General features: G+C 47.1%; 1 pseudogene; it reads left to right on the top strand.

The window, feature by feature from the left end:
• The first annotated feature begins 4832 nt into the window (after window positions 1-4832).
• Window positions 4833-5690, top strand: LOC127044463 (olfactory receptor 52B2-like; annotated as a pseudogene).
• The last annotated feature ends 345 nt before the right edge of the window (window positions 5691-6035 follow it).

Here is a 6035-nt window from a genome sequence, read left to right on the forward strand (position 1 = left end):
CCTGACCCTCCCTGTCTGCATGCTCCGCCCTCCATGCCTGGCTGGTCCCCTGGGATGGACCTGCCTCTCCTGGTACCTTGCGCGTGTCTTCCTGAGGCAACATGTGGGGGGCCTGGAAGATCACATACCACCCCCCCCCAGATTTCTGTCAGGGTTCACACCAGAATCTGGTCAGTGGCAGCCTTTTGGCACAGAGTGGGAGGGAAGGGAAGGGAGCTGCCTCCAGCCACAGGGGAGAGGAAGGGATAAGAACATAAGAAAGGCTACGCTGGGTCAGACCAAAGGTCCACCTAGCCCAGTATCCTATCTGCCGACAGTGACCAGTGCCAGATGCCCCAGAGGGAATAAACACAACAGGTTATCATTAAGTGATCCATTCCTCGTAGCCCATTCTCAGCTTCTGGCAAACAGACTAGGGACACCATCCCTGCCCATCCTGGCTAACAGCCACTGATGGACCTATCCTCTGTGATCTTCTTTAGTTCTTTTTTGAACCCTGCTATTGTCTTGGCCTTCACAACATCCTCTGGCAAAGAGTTCCACAGGCTGACTGTGCGTTATAGAAAGAAATACTTCCTTGCATTTGTTTTAAACCTACTGCCTATTACTTTCATTTGGTGACCCCTAGTTCTTGTGTTATGAGAAGGAGTAAATAACACCTCCGTATTTACTTTCTCCACACCAGTCATGCTTTTATAGACCTCTATCATTTCCCCCCTTAGTCATCTCTCTTCCAAGTTGAAAAGCCCCAGTCTTATCAGTCTCTCCTCATCTGGAAGCCATCCCTTACCCCTACTCATTTTTGTTGCCATTTTCTTTACCTTTTCCATGTCCAATATATCATTTTTTGATATGGGGCTAGCACATCCGCACACAGTATTCAAGTTTTGGGCATACCATGGGTTTATATAAAGGCAATATGGTATTTTCTGTCTTATTATCTATCTCTTTCTTAATTGTTCCAAACATTCTGTTCACATTTTTGGCTGCTGTTGCACATTGAATGGACATTTTCAGAGAACTATCCACAATGACTCCAAGATCCCTCTCCTGAATGGAAACAGCTCATTTAGACCCCATCATTTTATAGGTATAGTTGGGATTATGTTTTCCAAAGTGCAATACTTTGGAATTATCAACATTGAATTCCATCTTCCATTTTTTTGTCCAATCACACAGTTCTGAAAGATCTTTTTGTAGTTCTTCACAGTCTGCCTGCAACCTAGATAGCTTGAGTAGTTTTATATGATCTGCAGATTTTGCCAGCTCACTGTTTACTCCTTTTTCTAGATCATTTATGGATATGTTGAATAAGAATGGTCCCCAAACAGATCCCTGGGGGGACGTGACTATTTACCTCTCACCATTCTGAAAACTGGCCATTTATTCCTGCCCTTTGTTTCTTATTTTTTAAGCAGTTACTGATCCATGAGAGGACCTTCCCTCCTATCCCATGACAGCTTACTTTGCTGAAGAGCCTTTGGCGAGGGACCTTGTCAAAGGCTTTCTGAAAATCTAAGTACACTCTATCCACTGGATCCCCTTTGTCCACATGCTAGTTGAGCCCCTCAAAGAATTCTAGCAGATTAGTGAGACATGATTTCCCTTTAGAAAAAAACATGTTGACTCTCCCGAACAAAGTATGTCCTTTTATGTGTCTGACAATTTTGTTCTTTACTATAATTTCAGTCAGTTTGCCCGGTTCTGAAGTCAGGTTTAGTGGCCAGGAATTACCGGGATCACCTCTGGAACCCTTTTTAAAAATTGGCATCATATTGGCTGTCTTCCAATCATTTGGTACAATAGCTGATTTAATTGATAGGTTACAGATTACAGTTAGTAGTTCTGCAATTTCACATTTGAGTTCCTTCAGAACTCTTTGGTGAAACCATCTGGTCCTGGTGACTAATTAATATTTAGTTTATCAATTTGTTCCAAAACCTCCTCTAATACATGTCAATCTGGGACAGTTCATCAGATATGTCACCTAAAAAGAATGGCTCAGTTTTGGGAATCTCCATGACATCCTCAGTCGTGAAGATGACCTGGCCCATGTCTTTGCAGAGCTCATCTCTTCTCTCCCCCATCCCCACCCTTCCTTCCCATAGCAAAAGGCAGATAAAACCTCCAGGCTCCTGTTGGCCATAATGTAACCAATCTGTCTTCTGTCCCCCGGCTACAGTGAGGGCAAGAAGGGGTTAAGCACTAAGGATGCATTTTGCACCATATCCCAGGGAACTTTACTGCAGGGGCTTTAGCAAACCTGGCCAAGGAGGTGGCTCAGCAAGGGAGGATGCCTAGAGCACCCCAGCAAACCCTGGGACAGAATCCAAGGTGGGAGCCTGGGGGGTGAAAAGGGTGCTAAGCCCCTGCCCTAGGGAGCTGCTGTGAAAGCTGCAGGTTCGGGGCATGAACAGGTTGAAAATTGCTTCCTTCTTCCCTCCCACCGCTCCAGAGCTTAGCTGAGGGGTGGAGAGGTTTCGCCGTACCAGCGCTGTGCGGGGCTTAAACATATGCAGATCTCAGAACCTCCTGGCCATTGCTCTGGGCTGGAGGGTCTTGGACTTTCCCGGCGTAGTGGCCCAGCCGGTGGCAGTGCGGGAAGGAAGGAGCCTGCCAGACAGGCTTTTAGTGAGCTGAATGCTCTGACAAGGGGCTGGTTCTCCACACAGCGCTGGGAGCGGGACGTGCCCCACTTGGGATCGGGATGTGGGGGAGTAGCGGGGTTTGGGAGAGTGAAAAGGCAAAGCAGAGAGAGGACAGCGAGAGGAGGAGCATGTGAACGGCTGAGAGGCGGGTATTGGAGGCGACGTGTAACTGGTCACTGCCTGGTGCCTGCTCACACCCACCCACCACTTCAGCTCCCAGTGTGCAGCCGATGACAATGGGAAATGGGATGGAGGGTGGGAACCCTGCTGTCTGAGAGCCGGCACATAGTAGGGGCTGAGCTTATGGACCAACAAGGGGAGCAGCTGGCCCCATGTGCTTCATCTTTGCCCTGTCACCAGCCTTGCATACCCACCCCCCTCGTCACCCTCTGGACACCCCCGACTCACCACTGGTAGGCGGGCATCTGGGAAGCAGGGATCTGGCCAGCAGAAGGACCTGCTAGTATGGATGTGATGCAGATAGAAAATATGGGACAATTTGCCCATTTTTAAGAAAAAGTTGGGACAGCTGCAGGAGGGCTTCAATACAGGACTTTAAAAACCTTTAAAAAAGCAACATCTGGTCCCCCTACAGCTGCACTGCTGTGGTGCGTCAGTGGAGATGCTCTGTGCTGATAGAGAAGAGCTCCCTCCCCAGCGCAGTTAATCCACCTCCCCCAGAGGCTGTAGCTATGTCTACACAGGGGGTCAGGCTGATATATTTATGTTGCTCACAGGTGCAGATTGTTCACACCAATGAGCAAAGTAGCTATCCCAATATAGGCCTGTAGTGCAGATTAGACCTTAACTGAGATAGGCTTCACATATTTAAGATCAAATCCTGAAAAAACTTGTAACTTTACTCAGGTGAGTATTTTCATAAAGGTCAATGAGAGTTCCTTGTGAATGAGTTTATTTATGTGCTTGAGTGTTGGTTGGGTCAAGGCCACAGGCCAGTAGGATCCATCAAGAGGCTGCTTTAACTCACTTTCACAGTCAATGCTTGAGACCTGAAAACAACTAACAAATGTGCAGAGGAGAGATTCTGCTGTGGGCAGTAACACCAGCAGGACGCACCCTGCTTCACCTGGGGCCAGAACCATTCAAACCATCTTCCCTCTTCTGGAATGGAGTTGTTATGTCAGAGGGGCAGTATGTAACTTGTCGTGGGTCACCAGTGTGGTTAGATGTTTGGTTGTGAATGAGTGTGTTCTCGCTTTATGCTGTCCTAACTCTGCGCAGACAGCTGCACAGCAGACCTCCAGCGAAGCACAAGACCTTTAAAGTACAAAGGCACCCAGCCAGGTTTACTGTTAATGAAGCATGGGACTAGTATTCCTGCAGACTCTACTGGACAATTAATACATGTGTGCTTTAGAATGAACCAGCTCAGTGAACAGTGGGACTTTCTGTTCCTCCTTAGGCTAGACAGAGACACTCCCTTTGAGGCTCCATTTCATACATCAGTACAAACAAGTTACATACTGACTCTCTAACGTAGTTAATTGACACCCTCTGACGTAGCCGGTTACAACCCATCACGTTGTACATCTCTATCCATCACTTTCTCATCCTGACCATATCTTTAGGATGGGTCACCATGTTCCTCTCATCTTTAGGGAATGTGCTGATATTGAGGTGTTCTGGTATCGCCCTTCTGGAATGTGTTTGCATGAGCGTTCTGTGCTCAGCACCTCTTAGAAATGTGTGGTTTTCAAATATCAGCCCTGTGCTTGCCAGATTCTGTGAGCAGGGCCTACCTGTAGCTCACAGCCTAATTTTTCTTTATATCAAGAAGGCTTCGACTATTTTAGCCCAGGCCTCACACCTCATACTAGACCTCTGACACAAGGGTTTATGTCTCAGGCTCTCTTCCTACTACAGTTCTGCAGCACAAACGTGTTTATGGATTTACGGTCCCAAACGACAGGCAGTTGTCACACAGTGAAGTTTTTGATGGTATCTCTGATTCTCTCAACAAATGCAGTCCAGTCCTAGCTGACACTGGAGTTCTTACTGATTTTCTCTTTTGCTGATAGTTACAGGAAACTGAATAGAAGATCCAAGTGATGGTACATGATGCCAACTGACAATCACACCATTTTTTACCCTTTAACTTACATCCTGACTGACATCCCGGGTACGGAGGAATCTCATTTTTGGATCTCCATCCCGTTCTGTCTGATGTACTTTGTGACACTTTTTGGGAACTCTCTCCTAATATTCATCATTCTAACAGAACGACGCCTCCATGAGCCCATGTATCTAATCGTGTCCATGCTGGCCACTGTTGATCTATTGTTATCTACCAGTACAGTGCCCAAGATGCTGGCTGTATTCTGGTTTAGAGTGGGGGAAATTTCTTTTGCTGCCTGCCTGACCCAGATGTTCTTCATCAATGTCAGTTTCATTGCCGAGTCGGCCATCCTGCTGGCTATGGTATTTGATCGATACATTGCCATCTGCGACTCCCTGAGATACACCATCATACTAAGCAACTCTGTGATAAGGAAGATGGGGCTGGCAGTTGTCACAAGAAGTTTCTGTATCATTTTCACTCACATCTTTCTTGTGAAGCAACTGAAGTTCTGCAGAACCAACCTCCTGCCTCACACCTATTGTGAGCATATGGCCATAACCCAGCTGGCCTGCGACGACATCACAGTCAGTGCCTGGTATGGCGTAGCTGTGGCTGTTTTAGTAATTGGTTTGGATGCTGTGCTCATTGCTGTGTCTTATGGGCTGATCCTCAGGACCGTCTTCCGGCTCCCCTCCACGGACTCCCGGCTCAAGGCTCTCCACACCTGCAGCTCCCACCTCTGTGTCATACTGATGTTCTACACACCGGCCTTTTTCTCCTCTTTTGCACACTGATTTGGGCACATCATTCCAGGTTATAGTCTCAACCTCCTGGCCAACCTCTATGTGCTCGTTCCCCCCATGTTAAACCTCATCGTGTATGAGGTGAGAACAAAAGAGATCCTGAAACGGGTGATCAATGTGTTTTATCGATCCTGCAGCAGAAGCTCCCTGTTAAGCTAAAGGAGGCAACAGTAAATTCTTTGGGACTTGGAAATTAAAGGCAGGTTTTCATCTGAACTATAGGGATTTTGTAATTATGTACTTCCAGTGTATGAGCTGGAAATCTGGTCTCCCTCGTCACCAGAAGTTGGTCCAATAAAACATATCTCCTCCCCACTTTGTCTCTCTAATATCCTGGGACACACATGGCTACAAAAACACTGCACACTGCCACAGAAGGCAGCCAGACCAAGTAAGTCTTGTTCTAAGATGAAGGGAAACAACAAAATAAGAAAGCACAAAGGTAAAATCACCTTGCAAGAGAGCACGGTGTGTGCTCTTCTGTGACAAGCTACATCTGAGCTG

Source organism: Gopherus flavomarginatus, chromosome 1 (genome assembly GCF_025201925.1).
Source record: "Gopherus flavomarginatus isolate rGopFla2 chromosome 1, rGopFla2.mat.asm, whole genome shotgun sequence".
Taxonomy (NCBI): domain Eukaryota; kingdom Metazoa; phylum Chordata; order Testudines; family Testudinidae; genus Gopherus; species Gopherus flavomarginatus.